The sequence below is a fragment of the Sitophilus oryzae genome, unplaced genomic scaffold (genome assembly GCF_002938485.1).
Source record: "Sitophilus oryzae breed Bouriz unplaced genomic scaffold, Soryzae_2.0 scaffold_130_pilon_pilon, whole genome shotgun sequence".
Lineage (NCBI taxonomy): Eukaryota > Metazoa > Arthropoda > Insecta > Coleoptera > Curculionidae > Sitophilus > Sitophilus oryzae.
The window spans coordinates 683,508-702,843 of NW_022145960.1; the positions used below are offsets into that span (position 1 = coordinate 683,508).

Genomic DNA, 19,336 nt, shown 5'->3' on the forward strand with positions numbered 1-19,336 from the left:
CGCGCGTCGGCCAAAAGTGCCACGTGTATATACGTGTATATACCACCCTGTATATATTATTAAATATAATAAAGACGAAAATACACGTGGAAACGTCGGCAATTTTTGAAATAAAAGGTTGTTTATTTTCTGGTTCTAAACCTGCGAATGCCATTTCAACAATTTTTTAAGTTTAAATAATTAAAATTTTTATAATCAATCTAACAATGTTGTGGTGTACAGTTTTAAATCGTTATGATTTTCCCGGAAACTTTATAGGTCAAATTACTTTACACTTCCGAAAATGCCCAATTCCCAGTAAGCATTTTCGTTCGGGCTACATGTTTCGTGGGAAATTTCTCGGAACGTTTGTGATTGATTTATCATAGCATTGAGTCATACTAGCAGTATCTTTTATTCATACATTTTTCAACTGGAGGATTTTCGAGAAGATATAATTTATGATTAACACGTTTCTAGGTGATATATAGCTACAGCAACTGTAAAGTAATTTTATTTATGATTTGAATATGTTCAGGGATGTGAGTCATTCCATCGTAACTATTATTTTTTTACGTTTGTATTATTTGGTTGTACTGGCCGTAATTTATGAATATGTTAAATTAAATTTTTATATAAGTACAATCTCTTCCAATATTTATTTATAACTAGCCGACCCGGCAAACGTTGTTTTGCCATATAAATATTTTTTATGGGACAACCGTCATTTTTATTCAGGGGGTATATTATCGAATTACTAATATCGCTATTAAAAAATAGGGGTTGATGGTAGAAAAGTGAAGACTTAGGGTTGTAATAAAGAAATTTTGTTCAAAATAAAAAAAAATGACACACAAAATTAACAACCTATTCTCAGACCTACTGAATATACGTATAAAATTTCATCAAAATCGGTTAAGCCGTTTCGGAGGAGTATGGTAAGTAAAACCGTTGTAAAACTGTGACAGGAGAATTTTATATATTAGATATACTAAGGGCTGGCAAAGGTTAGTCTTGGATCGATATTTCCGTATGCAAGAAGAGTACAATGTGTTTATAATGTACTGAACAAAAAGAAAACAATAAAAACGTTGGCAAACGTATGAAACAAACCATAGACTTAAAATAAAATATAGACTACACTATTTACATCTCAACGCGGTCAAACAATCTTTTTTGTACACATGTTTACTTCTGGGTACAGTCGACCGAGCCTTCCTCATCCAGCCTATGTTGTCACGTCTTTAATATTATCAATATTTTTTTTCTTGTTATACACATATATTGAGATATTAATACTACAGTTTAATAAAGTAGGTTTTAATATTCCATAGATGTATTAAATAGTCCTTATACTACTAAATTATAAGTGGGATACTGTTTAAAAAGGACAAGTTTTTTACAATATGACAACACCGATTAGAGGCGAGAGAGCCTATTCATTCATTTATTACCTTGTAGTAGGCGTCGCACGTGTGCGATAAAGCTTTGTTGCCGCTATGTCCCCGGCTGTATTAACGCATTTTCTTAGCTTGTAGTCCTTAAGTGTTTATTTTATTGACTTTTTCTGTTCAAGAACTATAAAATATGGTTCGCCAGTGCCAAATTTCCAAGAAATTTGACTTAAATAATCCATTTAAGTCTTGAAACGACTTTCGACCGGTAGGCAACTCTTAATTTACCCAGTGGGAGTCAGTGGCGTTGTTGTAGAAAGGCGCTTATTTAGATAATATTTTAGTAAAATGTAAAATCTGAATTTTTTCTCTTATATTACATTATTTACTTACTTACATTGTAACAAAATCATAATTATAACCCTGTTAATAATTAATAATGTTTTTATTAAAAATATATTCCGGTTTATTCTAAAATTATCTTCAGAATCTAAAATAACATACAAGAATTTTAATATGATATTACATTATGAGACAATATTTTTTAATATACCGGGTCGTCTCAAAAGTGGTTCACCGCTATAACTTTTTTATTTTTTCAGATAAAAAAACAGATTTGTATGTTAGTAGGTATATGACATAAATTAGGATTTATTGACGTATTCAATTGTTTTTGGTCTCTTTCTGTTTCACCGAAATGATTACATCTTTTGATTTTTAAAGGCACCCTCGGTATATTTCTACTTTATTCGATAGAAAATGATAATAGAATTCTGAATAGAATGACATATCATATGTCAACTTTTGACATTGTCGCTTAAAAACAAATCGTATTATAAATTTCAATCCAGGGTGCCATGGTGTTGTTAAAAACACTAAGTTTTAATCAAGGAGCCTTGGAAAAATAGTTTTGATCGTCTAATGGGTTTCGTGTCTTGTCTAGGCCGATTAAAAGATGTACAAATCATATTTTTAATCATACATATGTCAATTTTTTCAAATGGAACAAGGGTGACTCGTTAGCATATTTGGAAAAAGCATTTTTTTATGAATATATTGATACCACACACTTGGTATTTCGAGTCAAATTGTCGTTATGAACCACGTGTTACAATTACAATTAAACCATATGCGAAAGTGTCAAAAGTTGACATATGATATGTCATTCTATTCAGAGTGTCATTTTCTATCAAATAAAGTAGAAATATACCGAGGGTGCCGTTTAAAAATTAAAAGTTATAGTCATTTCCGGTGAAACAGAAAGTGACCAAAAACAATTGAATGCGTCAATCAATCCTAATTTATGTCATATACTAACATACTAAATCTTGTTTTTTTATTTGAAAATATAAAAAAATTATGGGGGTTGAGCCACTTTTGGGACGAACCCGGTATAATAAAGACAGTACCGAGTTAAATAAATGTAATTCTCATTTTATCCCCTTCCTATCACCTTCCTTGCTTTAATGGAACAGATTTATGTTTTCTCTAATTTACATAATAAGACATCACTTAACCAGAAAAAAAATTACAACAATCATATTTTTTTTCTCTCTGTCGCCGATTCTATTATATCTGTGGAATAGATCCTGTTTTGATTAATATTAGGGGTTGTAAATGTTTGACTAAAATTAATAAAATATTATTAATTTCAAAAATTAGGTAATTTCGATTATAAAATTTCTTCTATAACGTGTATTTTATTATTTTTACCCTTTTTGGACTCTAAGACGTTTTTTGTAAACTTTTATTTAAAAAACCTGTTCTTAATCTTAATAAAATATAAAAAAGTTTAAATACGATATATTTTTAATTTAATTATAGCTTCATTAAAATAAAAAAAATACCCGGCTATGATACGGAGAGTTCAGGTGTACTTGAGAAACGAAAGACAGTGTTGTGTTTCTCGGCAGAGTCGTCAGGGAACGACCGTTACGACAGATACAACCTATCTATCGCTCGTGTCGTACTCGTTATAACCTAAAACAATAACACAACAATAACAAGACATTGTCTGACCGCATGTTCCAGCTATTTATGAATGAGATGCTCAGTCTATATTTTATTTTAAGTCTATGAAACAAACCGAGGAACTGTGCACATTGCAAATGCTGTATACACTCGCCGAGGTGACCCGAGGCGCGACAAAAAAGACGGTCCTAACCAATAACAATGTACATACCTTAAATTTTTTCCAGCAAGACATGTGGAAGGGAATATATTGCAGATTTTTCTTTTCGTCGCGGTCGACCGGTCGACCCAATGAGGACTTCAGTACTAAAATTCTAGGGAAGGGTGTACATCATGCGTTCAACTTCACGGTTTAATTACGTCTCGTCATACTTTATTTGTTTGTAAATTTTTAAGTGAAAGTTAGAAACACTTGCACTTTTTTGGTAATAATAAATTGAATTGAGTTGGTGTTCGACAGTGGTCGCGCTATTAGAACTCTGAATTCAAAAATTTATATCTCGAAATCCATTAGAAACAATTGATTGTAGTTCTTTTCAAATACTTTCTTAATATTTCTGCTATATTTTCTTCCACACATGTAAATACCGGTCCAAAAGCTAGAGTTGCCAGCACGGTATGCAGCAGTAGAAGTCGACGAATTTTCTGAATTTTAATTTTTGACCCGTAACATCTACCTTCTGATTTCTTGAAACAAGTCTGGTTTTTGCCATTGAAAGCAAACCAAACCAAACCAAACCAAACCAAACCAAACCAAACTGATAATGAAAACTAGTTTTAATCATCTGCTGATGATGTTGACATGGTTAACAAAGGCCTGTCCAGTTTAAAAGTAAAGTATTTTGGTGTGTTGTGGTTTGAAATAGGTTAGTATAACAGAAAAATTATGAGATATAAAAGTAGTTTTTTGTATAAATATAATAATATACCGGGTATTCTATTCAAAATAATAAAGATGTTACCACTTTTCGCACGATACGGCAACATTGTAACGCACAAAATATTTTAAATAGATGGAGCAGGTCCTTTCATGTTAAAATCCAAATTTTCAAAAAGAAATTCTTTTACCGGTTCTTCAGAAACATCTAACGTAATATTGCCGTGAATCACACTGTATATACAGGGTGAGTCTTAAATAAGTGCAAATATTTTTAGGGCTGGTAGATCTCGATAAAAGAAACATTTTTTCCATTTAGCCTTTTTTAAATAGGTTCAATATAACCGAGTTATTTTACTGTGAAAATTTCCCCAAAAAATTAGTTTTTTAAATTTTCAGAACCACTGGATCTCTGTTTTTTTTCCTGTAAATTTAATTTACCACCAAGGGCGCCATATTGTAAGAATATATGTTTTTTAGCTAAAAAATAAAAATTTCAAAAAATTTTTGAAACAAAGAAATTCTAAATCTTCAAAAAAAAATGTTTGCGACAAAAACCTCAAAATTGTATTTCTGGGGTCGAAATATACTACCTTTTAAGTAAATTTAATTCTTGGTTTGAGGTCAGGTGTAAATAAATATTTTAGAGATCCATTAATTATTATTTATTGATAAAAAATTATACTATCTTATAGGTCTAAATATTTGCACTTATTTAAGACTCCTGTATAACTTAAAAAAAAAAGAAATGGAAATTAGGTTTTCCACTCAAAAAAAACAGATAAAAAATTAAATTTTCATATCTAAATTAAATAGATTACTGTCTCGATTTATATATTTTGTCATACACCCACACACTAATATGAATACACCCACACGCTTGCCTTTTAATTCTGTAATATTTTTCTTGCTGCATTAGTAAAAGCGGTCTCCCACAAAATTCAAAGTGTAGGTGCAAAGATAATAGTAGTACAGAAAATTTAGCTAATATAAATTAACTCCCAGTTTTCATGTTGATGTCTACACCTAATTAAATTTGATAATGAAATACGAATACTAACTGACTTCTTCTCGATATCTAAAAAAATCTAAATATACAGGGTGGTCCGAACTGTATTCCGGAAACTTCGGCAGCATATTCTGTAGATAAAAATATTTAAAAAAGTTTGTATAAATGTGTGTCCTAAAATGCTTAGTTTCGGAGATACACGGTGAAGAAATTTCATTTTTGTTCCGATTTTTTCCAAATAATTTTTGAAGTAACGTCAATTTTTGGATGAAAATTGATATCTGGAAGTTTTTTAACATGAGAAATTCGATTTTGATGTCAATATAACTCCTACTTGTAGAGGGCGACGCCTACATGTTTTTTAACTGGTTTGAAGAGTAATAACTTTTCATTCGTGCCGCGTCTTTTTCTAATTTGAAGTTCAATAAAACACAAGTTTACTTAATTAGGATGAGTTGCATAGAGGCCACTAGCTTTTTAATTTTAACAGCCGGATGGTCGGGGTTCAAAGATATTAATAAAAGGGCGCCACGAGATTATACTCTATGAACTCGGCAATAAAGATGTAACTATTAAGTAGACTTCAACACTAACCTCGAACTGTTGAGTGCAACTACCATGAACTTCAAATATGCTATAACTCGTTAAACTTAAGTGACTTTAACTTAACTATGCGACTAGACTGTAAATAATACTACTAAAAATATTTAAGCAATTTATTAAAATATTAAAAAGTTAAATATATATAAAAAACAAATGAAATGTAAAATGTAATACGTTAAGAAATTATTTAAATCGAAAGGTTGGAAAAGAAAATAGAATTTTAAATTAAATATAATAACTAAACCTATGACGTCAAACCCCCTTATCTAACTTAATACTAGATACAATCAGGGTGGTTTATACCCATAAATCAAATCTAAAATTATACAAATATCTAAACAGTCTTACTCTACTCGATGTGATATACTTGAAAACTTCCTCCGGCTGAGCTACGGCGTATAGCTACAGGGTTGCTACGGCGGTGTACAGCAGCTCGGTGTACTGTCACTGGAGCTCGTCAGCAAATGTACAGATACCAGGCAGGTGCAGGACTTCAAAAGGTGACATAAAAACCCTCAACGAGGGTTTATGATGTCCAACGGGTACCTCCACACGGACAACAGGAACGGATGGAATTCTAGACTGTTCTGTGCTACGCTCTGGATCGGTCTTCTTGCTCTTGGAACTATTCGGGGACTTCTTGGGCACGTGGAATCGCAATATCGGTCGGAAAAATTTGGCTATTTTAATCCCATTGCGGAAATTGGTCGGCGGTCCATAAAAATCATCAAAATCCAACCACGTCTCTGACCAAATGTGTTTCGGAAGCCTTAATCCTTCTTTTATAACCCACAAAATTCTAAAAGTTACTGGTTTGTGGAAGTATGCTTTGGAATTAAATAAGACAATAGAAAATTTTATTAATGACTTATATTTAATTAACAATTATAAACAAGCAATGTAATTGGCTGTGACAGTCTCGATTATATGAGATTAGATATGCAACTGGAATACTTAAGTGTTTCTGCTTCGGTTGGTTGGGAGAAAGGCCTCACCCTCTTCGCTGCACTCGTCCGCTGGTGGGTAGCGTGATTGTCCGGCTAACGTTGGAGAGCTTGTGAGACTCCACCAGTCTCAGTGCGTGAGCTACTTATGGGGAGGGTCAATTCTCGTATCTTCCTAGAAGATAACAAACAGCAGTATTCTACTCAACACAATTGATAAGTACCCAGTTTTGTGGTGGTGTTCTAAATTACCAATTGAACTGTCTGTTGGTTGCCAATGAAGGTACAATAAAAATAACTTATGATTAAACAACATATTAGTGATTCAAATAAACAATAATCAATATCTAAATCCAACTACTAATTATTATAGTAAAAATTATAATTAAAATTTAAAAAAGAAAATAGGCAATGACAGTTTAAATTAGTTATAATTGAAAGATTGTCCAAATTATTTAAAGAATATAAAGAATATAAATATAGAATTATAAAAAAATATAAAAGAAAAATATTTTGCTCTCTCTCTCTCTAGAAAATTCCAGACCACCACAATCACTTCGGTACGACTTAAAAAAAAATATATTGTTACAGTAAATTATTTGATTTAATTTGTAGACACGTGTAAAAAGAATAAAAAAATATGTAAGATAAAAAAACTAGAAATATATGAAAATTTAAATTAGAACAAAAGTTAATACTAATATGCGATATTAAAAGATAAATTAAAAAACTAGATAGAAAGATAAAGGTAAATAGAAAGATAGAGATAAGATACGAAAAACGATAAATGCTCAATTCGACAGATAAAAACTAAAAGAAAAGATATGTCACTCCAGGAACAAAGATAATGCATCCGCCAAATAAGATAAAGATAAGGTAAGGTAAATTTGGCAGATACGAGGTAAAGATACGTTCCCTAGAGTGACCCAAAAACAACAAAAAACAAAAATCTATCTGTCGAATGGCCTGCCAATAGACACCACCACTACAGGGTCCAGATAAAGCAAGAGTTGCCTTCTGGCAAGCAAGGATTTGTTAAAGGTGACATAAGTCGTATAACAAAAATATTATAAAAAATCCTTACTTACCAGAGTCCCTCCTGGTTCGTCTCTGAGAGTACTCCTGCAGTGATTGATTCTATTCATGGCCCCTGAGATTGCTAAATCGAACACCTCTGCGGGTTCCTGTTCGACAGCTTGCGTCTCAGTACATAAATAAGAAAGATAAAAATAATTAGTACTAAATATCAGTTAAAGGTATCAGGAAAATTTTTCAAAACTACCATACACGTGCTACTAAGATAAGAAGATATATGATGATAAAAATATTGAACTGTGAGATAAAAAGATAAAATAGAAAAAGGAATTTAAAGTTACAAGCTAATTAAATAATTAAATCAAATAATTAAATCATATTAGATAGTAAGAAATGTTTACAAAAATAAAACTAATAAATAATTTCCAAGTCGTACCTCGTGTCCGCCGGTGTCTGAAAAAAAAACTAGGTGTTTAAGCAAAGAAGATCGAGATGAGAGAGAGTGATTTTCGGCAAAACAAGTCCCTTTATAGAATTCTCCCATTCATTTAGACATGCGTCAAGTACCAAATGTCAATATAAAAATTTATAATTAATAGTAAAAATAATAAATACGATAAAATTTCCTACATACCTTCAAAAAAATGTGTGTAACAATTGCATCTTAATTATTTAACACTAAACAAAATATTAATAATAAACCTTCGTTTTCATTAAAAATAAACAAATTATTATCGGTAACCCATAGGCAACCAGAAAATATATAAAATATTTAAACAATTTAAACTAACAACCATCGCTAGTGATGTGTACCACTATCGAGGTTCCGCAAAAAATCGATAATATATAAAAAAAACGGATAAACGATATAAAAGGAAAAATGTAACGAAAATATTTTCGTTACACTTTACGAAGACCTGCTATTCACCAACAGGGAATGCTTCACGAAAAGGCAGCCAGTTCTTCACGACGATATTCTGACGGTGGATACACAAGAAGTGATGCAAGGATTCGATTTCCTTCACAAAATCAGATTTCAACCGGAAAACTCCCTCCAGGATATAGATAGAGAACTATATATCTCGACTAGTCCAACTCACAAAAAGGCATAAATAAAAAACGATGTTCTAGAATATTTTCCAACAGCCATATTTCATATCCGGTCAATGAACGAACTCAACTCAGAAATTCCACAATTAAAATGAACGAATTACACACTGGGATCCACATCAAAAATAAAAAAATTAACTACGAAATTTTATCTGATAATTATGAAATTTCAATAACCAAAACAAAGGATAAATAAATCCAAAAACATCTGATTTGATCTGACAGTGACAAGTGACGTACAGGTGATGACCAAAGATATAGAGAGATGGACAAAAATTCTAATGCTGGGCCAGTGACAATATTGTGGAGTTGTAGCTGTATAATATTGCGGTGTATATCGGGTTGCATAATGGTAAAATACTAAATAAAATAATATTTAACAATAAAATTATAGTAAACATGATGCAAAAATAATAGTTATTTGCGATTATTTATGAGCTAGCACATAGAGGTCGTAGCGATGAAATTTAACTGTTACATTCGTACCTGTATAAAACTATTGAGAAAAAATGTACATTTACGACGTAAAAAAGGTGTCTTGGTAAAAATGGCTACGAGTAATGGTTCTCGAGATATTTGGAATCGAAATTATTAACACCTGTTATCATTGACATAAATTAGTCATGTTGACTAAATAGTTATTAGACTGAAATCATAAATTTGAAATGTTTTTGTGTCAACAGATATTGTTCTGGGGTTTCTTTCTTGTAAATTTAATTTACTACCTATGTTGATATATTATAATTATATTATTATGTTGTTATTTTATTTCTTTAAAATATATATTATAAAGAAATTATGTTGTTTGTCTAAAAACTAAAAAAATTTTATCAAAAAATTTTTACGAAAAAATCTCATAGACGTGTTTCTGGGGTCGAAATGTAATACTCCTAAAAATATTTGCATTTATTTAAGACTCACTCTGTATAAGTGCTAATTTTAATGGCGTTTTTGAGTTAAAATAAAGTTATTCGCTTGAATTTTATTTATTTTAGTCGCACTATTTGAATTATTTTATTCCAGAAAATTATTTTCAACTCTCTAGAAAATAGAAAATAATAAATAAATTTAATTTTTTAATAAATATTCGCATATTCGTACATATTTGGGTTTTAAATATTACAAGGATTATATAATAGACAATAGGTCCAACTAAATAAGTGCAAATATTTTTAGGGGTAATATATTTTGACAGAAACACATCTAATTAGGTTTTTTACGCGAAAAAATTTGAAAACTTGAAAAATTTAAAAAAAAATTTTTTTTTTTAAATTTGCAGTTAAATGACATAATATCTTCATAATATGGCAACATAGGTAGGAAAGATGAAATTGACATGAAATAAAACCCAGAATAGATCTTGTAGTTCTCAAAATTTAAGAGAAAAATATTTTTTTTTTCCGAAATTTTGGAAATAAAATATCGGTTATTTTGGACCTATTTGAAAAACGCTAAAGAGAAAATATGTTTCTTTTATCGAGATCTATCACTCCTGAAAATATTTACACTTATACTCACTTAGACTTAGACTTATTTATATGGTATCATTCTTCTGACAGTGCTATACTCTACAGGGTGCTACAAATTCGAGGTACGAGTATTGGTAACTCGCTAACCGTAATAGATACGAACATGGTTAAATTGGGGCAAAGTTGCGCTTTGGGATGTGCACCAAGATGCCATCAAAAGAGATTTAAAAATTTCAAGAATTGCTGCGTTTTTTGGAAAAAACGAAGATATTTTTGAAAATCAATTTTATTTTTTCCTGTCGTTACTTTTTAGAAAATCGAAAAACTAATTGCACATTCACATAGCCACTTTATTAGGGTTATCTGATAGTATTTTTAGATTTTTAAATCAGCTGATAATTTGTGAGATACAGAGGCCAACTTAATTTTTTTAAATACGGACCTGCATTTTTTATTTCAGATTTTGAAAGAACTCGCTCTCCTGAGTATAATGATATTCCACAATTATTTTTTTTTTGTTTTGGAAATTTGGACACAATTTATTTAAACTAATTGCAAGTCCGGCTTTGTTTTTTTAATATTTAATATATTCATCATTACAATACTGATATGCTTTCAAACTTAACAGTGACGTGGCTTGAATACGGAAATTCAAATGCAATAAAATAATAAAAAATAATAGGTATAAATGTTACGCTCAACAGTTGAATTCGGGCAATGCCCGAAAAAAAAACGCAAATCTAGTTTTGAGTAAGAAATATTTCCCAAACCCGAAAAACCAACTAACCAATGAATACCACCCTCCAAATAACCACGCTAACCAACACGCCAAATAACTATACCAATCGAACTAAAAAGAGTGAAGCCAATGCTATCAAATCACACTATAAGCAAAAAAAAAAATAATCGAATAAAATTAATTTTTCCGGTTTGGGAAATATTCCTTGGTCATAACTAGATTTGCGTATTTTTCTTGGGCATTGCCCGAATTCGAGTATTGAGCGTAATATAAATAAAATGTAATATAAACAATCAAATCATTTCCCCGGAAGATGGATTGGAAATGGTAGAGCAGTATAATGGCCAGCGAGGCTCCTGGACCGTTTGATAACGTCAATTAATTCGGCAGGTCCAAGTTTTACAAAAAAGTGAAATCAACACATCTCAGCAGTTACAATAAAGAGTACAAAATTCATTCGAAAGTATAAAAAGAAGATCTATTCAAAAACTATAAATAAAATTGAACGAAAAATAAATTTGTGCAATTAAGAGGGTGGTAACCCTTTCGAACATGTAGACTATGCAGAGCATTAGAAACTTTTGTAGAAGTTAATTTATTCATAATAACTACGATTGATATTATGCAAATTATTAGATCGTACACTGAGAATTTCAAATTCACAATAAGAAAAGTTAAAAATAATATCTTTATATTGCTGATCTGGATATTATTTATTTTTTGAATCTTTCAATTGGCTCAATTTTCCTTATTCAATGTTAATTAGCACTGATCAATATTGTTGCGATGAATATAATCAGATTAAATAATTGAAAAAACAGGGTCGGATTTGAAATTTTTTTAAATATTAATTAAATAGTTTTTTTGCTGTTAAGGTACCAAAAACAAAAAAAAAAGTATAAAGTATGGCATATCATTGTACTCAGGAGATTGAGTTCTTTCAAAATCTAAAATAAAAAATACAGGTCCGTATTTAAAAAAATTATGTTGGCCTCTGTATCTCACAAATTATCAGCTAATTTGAAAATCTAAAAATACTATCAGATAGCCCTAATAAAGTGGCTATGAGAATGTGGAGTTAGTTTTCTGATTTTCTAAAAAGTAAGGACAGGAAAAAATAAAATTAGTTTCCAAAAAATCCGTTTTTTCCAAAAAACTCAGCAATCCTTGAAATTTTTAAAACCTTTTTGACGGCATCTTGGTGAACAGCCCAAGGCGCAACTTTGTCCCGATTTAACCATCTTCGTATCTATTACGGTTTCCGAGATACCAATGCTCTTACCTCGAATTTGTAGCACTCTGTATACAGAGAGTCAGCTACCTCTCGCATGTATTTGTGATGTGTGTCATCAGTGTTTCACAAGTACCCGGGACCTACAGTTTATCACCGAATCCGAACGGCACTATTTGAGAGGCAGTACATTGCAAGTATACTCAAGGTAGTTTGCCATTGCCTTCCTTGAGGTGGTGGCTCGCTGGTCGCTCTATTTAGATAAATCAATATTTTTATTTAAATAAATAAAGCGACCGTACTGGCTGAGGATCGAACACAGTACTATATCCAGTACCAGGATCTAACCCAGTTTAATATATTTTTGAATAGTACGTTTTTACCTTATACATTTTTAATTAAACAGAGGAAAGAAAAAATCCATAGCGTCATGGAGAAAAGTAATTAGAGGCCATTTTTACTTTTTAAAATACTTTTGTGTCACAGCGAGCAATTCACATAAATTTTAATTCCTGGCGAGGACCGAAGCTAGACACTTAAGAATTTTAATTAATGGTTGGAATGTGCCGACTCCTGCATAGAAGCACATTTTTCCTATGTGTTGACAAATAAAAAATTTAATAGTGCGAAAGCTGCGATAATTACTGCTTTTGGCAATGAAAAATTAGGTATTTTGAAAGAACTAGGTATACTTTTTTATGACACATTGTTATTTGGGGTATTTGCACAAGGAATTAATTTCGCTTTAATTTGAAGATATTTTCTTTTTTGTTTGTTGTATATGTTAGAGTGAAAGTCGGAAATTCAGTGATTGTTAACATTCACTAGGAAATGCTAACAATTACGCATTGGATTAGTGAATGTCGTATTTTAAAGAAATTTGTCGACTTTTACTAGCAATTTCTAACATTCACTAGTGAAGGTAACATTTACTAAAGATTGCCAGTAAAAGTTATTCTGTTTTACAAGGTGGGTGTGGTGAGGAAGAGCGTTGGTGGAAGTTAGACCACATAAAACTTTTAAGAATATTGGATCACTTCAATATTCAAGCTTCCACATATCTTAAAATTACAATTTACTTCTCTTTAGTATATTTATTAAAAGTTATAGAATATAACGACACAATATAATCTTCTAAATATTAAAAAACGTAATAAACATTTTAAACTGTATCTACAAAACAAATAATTTTGAACAATTTTGATCACTAGTAAAAGTTGATTTCAAAAATAGCTGTTGAACTTTTACTGCCGTAGTCTTAGCAAATCTTGTGCTTTTACTAGTAATTGTTAACAATCACTCATTTCCGACTTTTACTGTAACATATACGTAGTAATAAGGAAAAAAATACATACTTGCCATGTTGGGAAAATGAAAGGAAAATGATAGTAACATTTGTAACTTAATAAAATGTATACAGGGTGTTTCAAAAAACATGTGCCATCTTTCGTGGGGAGATTCTTCACATAAAAATAAGATTTATTTTTCATATCAACATAGGTCCGATTTTGCTTTGTTACGTAGCTACAGGGTGTTAATAATAATGTTAATAAGTCTTAATATTTTTTTGATTTATTCGAGGATTTATTATAATTTTCTTCCAAGTACTTTTAGCGTTTGGAGTGAAATTTTGAGGGTAAAAGTTAGTATAAGTGCTACATATTTTAAAGCTAAAAAAGACATATTCACCAGGGACGTGCATATGGGTTATCACTGGAATATTTTTCTAAAAAAAGCATGTACGTCACTGACTTTTTTTTCTCTTGTTAGCGAAGTAGTGTAAGAAATTTAATGCCGATTAAAAGTTGTCTTTTGATATTTTGTCGATTTCGGCCTCCTTGATAAGATACACGCAATTTTATTAATTTGCCTTGAGCAAATTAAGCAAGTCAGTAGCAAGTCAATAGCAAATTGCACTTGCAAATAGCAAGTCAATAGCAAACTTTAAAAAATTTTAATATCATTTAACTTGCAGTATAAGTATTCATTAATTTCTCTTCAAAAAATATGAAAAAAAGTTCCAATAAACATGGGTATGGAAACGCATGGTTTTAGAGTTACAAGACGTTAAAACTTTTTAAAATTAGTTTTTTTGTAATTATCTTAAATACCATTACCTATTTTATTATTTGAAACTGCTGTATGTTGGACTAACAGTAGTAATAACTAATAGTAATAATATTTAATAATAAATTAGGTAAAATATATTAGTGATTAGTTTTATTTTTATTTTATTGATTGTGATTAATAAAATTGTGTTTATCTCATCAAGGAGACCGAATTGGATAAAATATCAAGAGATAACATTTAATTGGCATTAAACGGCCTACACAATTTTGATATCAAAAGAAAAAAAGTCGGTGGCGCACATGTTTTTTTTTTGAAAATATTCTAGTGATACCCCATATGCACGTCCCTGATAAATTTATTGACACTTTTAGCATTAAAATATGTAACACTTATAGTAACTTTTACTCCCAAAATTTCATTCGAATCACTAAAATTTCACTTGGAAGAAAATTATAATAAATCGAAAGATTATTAAGACTTAACACCCTGTAGCTACGAACAGGGCCGGCGGAAGGAAAATATTCAGACCGGGCGAGTACCCTATCTGGCGCCCCCCCCCTCCTTAACAGTTATTATATCTCTCGTTTTCCTTCAGTCCTATACTTTAACTATACAAACTAAGCATATTTATGCTACTTTAACAACAAATTTTCACTTAAAGATACTTCAAAATTCTTCTCTTCGTTCAATCATCTTAGTCTCAGACTCACTCCTATAAATTTTTTATTTTTTTAGATAAAAAAAACGAGTTTTGGTATGTTAGTATATGACATATATTAGGTTTGATTCAATGGTATTCAATGGTTTTTAGCACAGATAACACATAATCCAGATGGCCATTGCTTACGGAACAGCATGTTTTCGATGAGACAGTTCCCTATTAATGACACAGAGGGCGCCTATAGCCAAATCTAATAATATTTTTAAAACGAACGAATTTCGAGCCACACCACGGCCACGCGATGTGAAGCGACGTAGCCGGTTGTTCATATTTATAAGCAAATTCCCGGTCAAACCCAGGGAAAATGTATATTCGGACTTTAATACTATACAATTGGATATGAAAATACTAGTCGCAGTGGATGTTTGAAAGTCAGAATTTCTAGATGAATATATGCTATTATAGCCATGAAATTTATAATTTAGATTTTATTTTTATTATTTGTCTCTTAATATTCATTAGCTGAAAATAAGGGTAAAGGTTATCTATATAGTAATAAATAAAATTTGGCACATAGGTTCCTTAAGTGATGTAAATGAGCACTAAGAAGGGATTTTTTGAAAATTCGACCGCTAAGGGGGTGAAATTAGGGATGAAAAGCTGCATAAAAATTTGTTAAAATCTGGTTTAAGAGTATGAAATTTTTCACGAGTGCTCCTTGACTGACGTAATTGAACACTAAGGGGCAATTTTTGGAAATTCGCTCGTTAAGGGGGTGATATGGGGGGTACTTTTGTATACAAAAAAAAGCATGTCCTAGGACTACGAAATTTTGCACAGAGGTGCCTTAAGTAGCGTAACTTAACAGTTCGATTATACAAAGCGATTTTAGGAAATTCTTCTACTAAGGGGTGAAACTGGGGGTGAAATTTTGTATACTTTTTTAAAATTAGTCCGAGGAGTTTGAAATTTGGAAATTGTTAATTAAGCGACGAAAGTGAGTACTCAGAAACGAATTTTGGACATTCATCCCCTAAGAAATAAGGGATGAAAATTGGTATAAAAATTTGTCAAAATCGGTTTTAGAAGTATGAAATTCTGCGTAGACGTTCCTTATGTAACTTAATTTAGCACTAAGAGGCAATTTTAGGAAATTTTCCCTCTAAGGGGGTGAAATGAGGGGTGAACTTTCTGAAAAAAAATCTGTCCTAGAAGTATGAAAATTTGCACAGAGGTTCCTCAAGTGATGAAAGTGAGTACTCAGAAGCGAATTTTAGGCATTCGCCCCATAAGAATTAAGGGATGAAAATTGTACAAAAATTCATTAAAATCGGTTTTGGAAGTATGAAATTTTGCGCAGACGTTCCTTATGTAACGTAATTTAGCACTCAGGAACAATTTTTGGAAATTCGCCCTCTAACGGGGTGAAATGAGGTGTGGACGTTCTGAAAAAAAATTGCTTGTTATTACTAAATTACGTTACATAAGGAACAAACAGAATTTCATACTTCTAAACCCGATTTTAACAAATGTTTGTACAAATTTTCATCCCTTATTTCACTCTCTTAAGAGATGAATGTCCAAAATCCACCTGTACAAAATTCCACACTCGTAGGACTGTTAGTTTTAACTAACAATTTATTAAAGTGCAACTATATAAAAATTATACAGGGTGGCGCCTCTCATATGACTCGGAGGCTCCAAGGAGAACGACCAATTCGTATTGAAATGAAATTTTGTGATCATATGTAAGTTAATTCTGCGTACGTTTTAAAAATATAGAGAGTTCTACAGGGTGTCCCCAAAAAAAGTTACACATCAAATTTGTATTTTTTTGTAAGGGAATACCCCCTTTATTAATTAATTTTTAGATTCTAAGAGAAAAATAAAGGTGTGTTTTATTAGGGAAGTATATGACTGAAATGTAAGGTTTTAGACTTACTTAAGATTTTGAAGAACAATTTTTAAATTTCAAGAAAAACTACCTAAATTGGAATTTACTCTATTGCACTTTAAATCAAATTAAAACCTGACCCATAAAGTTATACAGGGTGGGGCAAAATTAATGTTGAACATTGGTATAACCTGTATAACTCCTTTAATACCCACCCTGTATAAATCCTTTAGTTTAATTGAATCACCCAGAATATTATTCCGATATTCAATGGGAAATTCATGTCACTTCCAAATACTATTAAGGTTGCCGGCCTACCCCTCAAACAAAGATTTTCCTAGATATTTTCATTTCTATGATTTAGTGTGAATAGATCTTTATTATTTGATAAAATCTAGGGTGGCTGTGATATGTCTGACGTTACTTCAACATAGCTGTCAAATTAGTTCAACTTTAGCAACTAGTTATTATTTTGTGTCAGTTCGTCAGTTGAAACAAAAAAAAAATCTAAGAAATTTTCCGAAAATAGAAACTTATCCTACATCAGAAAGAATTGATATGATTCTACTTTTAGATTCAAATTTTTGTTATATAATTATACATTTATATCTAATTTTAATTCTGTGATAATTAATATATGTTTTAAACGTATGTTTTTATTACAGTATTTTATACTACATCCTTTAATTTTTGATAAATTAACACAGCCACCTAGATTTTTTCAAATAATAAAGATCTACTGACGCAAAATCATAAAATGAAAGTATCTAGGAAAATCTTTGTTAGAGGGGTAGGCAACCTTAATAATATTTTGAAGATATATGAATTCCCCATTGAACACGGAAATAATATACTGGGTGTTCCATTTAAAATAAAGGAATAACTTGCTTTTCAAAGTGATAAATGTTCAATATAAGTTTTGTCCCACCCTGTATAACTTTTCCTGTCACATTTTAATTTGGTTTAACATATTATGGTTATTGTAACTAAATATCAGGCTATACAGGATAAATTACAATATAGATAGCTGTTATTGAAATTTAAATTTTATTCTTCATTTTCACAAAATGTGAAATATGTCAAAATCCTTACATTCTAGGCACATGCTTCTTTAATAAAAACACACCTTTATTTTTTCCTGGAATCCAAAAATCAATTAATATATAGGGTATTCCATTACAAAAACAACTTTAATGTATAACTTTTTGGGGGACACCCTGTATAACTATATATTTTTATAAAATGCTTTCAATTAATCTATATATGCTTCATTTCCAAGCCCACTCCCACGCCGTTTTTTTTTTTCGATATGGTATATTCAATAATTGCATTACTTATAATTTATAACAGTTTATGTTCACTGATTCATTTATAATTTATATCCACTTAATTACTTGATTTATCCATCATAAACTTTGCATAGATAAAGAAATAACGATGGACAATTCTTAATGTGTTAAATTATACCGTATGATCCAAAAAAAAAGGCGTCCGATTGGCTTTGGAAATGATGGTCGATGACATTCCCCATATAATTTTACATATCAAATGACAGCGATCTTCATTTCATAGCCATCGCTGACGCCGTTTTTTTTCGATCATACGGTATATGGTAAAAGCCATCGATCACCATTTCTAAGGTAACTTAACGCCGTATTTTTACATACAAAATGTGCAAAAAATTCTATATGAATGAACTCACCACAATTTTCTATCCACTTTGTACATAAATTAGGATCTCTTGACGCAGGAAACTTAAACATATGTACACCTGATTTCCGAGAAATCCCACAATTATAAAATTGGCACTTATTACCAGACATTTTAATAATAATTTTATTATCACTAATCACACACAGTTATAATCAAAGACAGTCAAAGGTAAATTACCCGCCTTTTAAAATATCCGTTAAAAACAAAAGACAGTAACGACATATCTAAATCTTCTATCTTTGTCGCATATGGTTCGTTCCTTTATTATTCCGTGATAAGGGAAGGAATAGAGATTTTCTATGATAAGTGGTAAAGCTAGGTTTTCATATGTACAAATTTGAAAAACTTTCCAGGAAATTCGGTCATATTATTTTCATTAATAAATTGTTTATCATAAATAAATTTATTAAAAAAAAAAAATTTTGAACGAATATTCAAATTCTAAACGTTTCAATTAACAAAAAAATTGGCCAAGTGCGAGTCGGACTCGCGCACGAAGGGTTCATTATCATTGAATTTACCATTCACACATTATCTATACAACATCAGACATTATATTATTGTAAACTTTTTTTCCGATTTAGCTGAAATTTTGAATGCGCTTGTAAGTAATTTAAAAAAATGAAGAAATACATTG

The 19,336-nt window shown here is 30.7% G+C and overlaps 1 protein-coding gene across 1 annotated transcript in view; it reads left to right on the forward strand.

The window, feature by feature from the left end:
* LOC115874968 overlaps positions 1-19,336 on the forward strand; it is a gene marked incomplete in the record, with an annotated part of 636,162 nt that overhangs the window by 186,895 nt on the left and 429,931 nt on the right.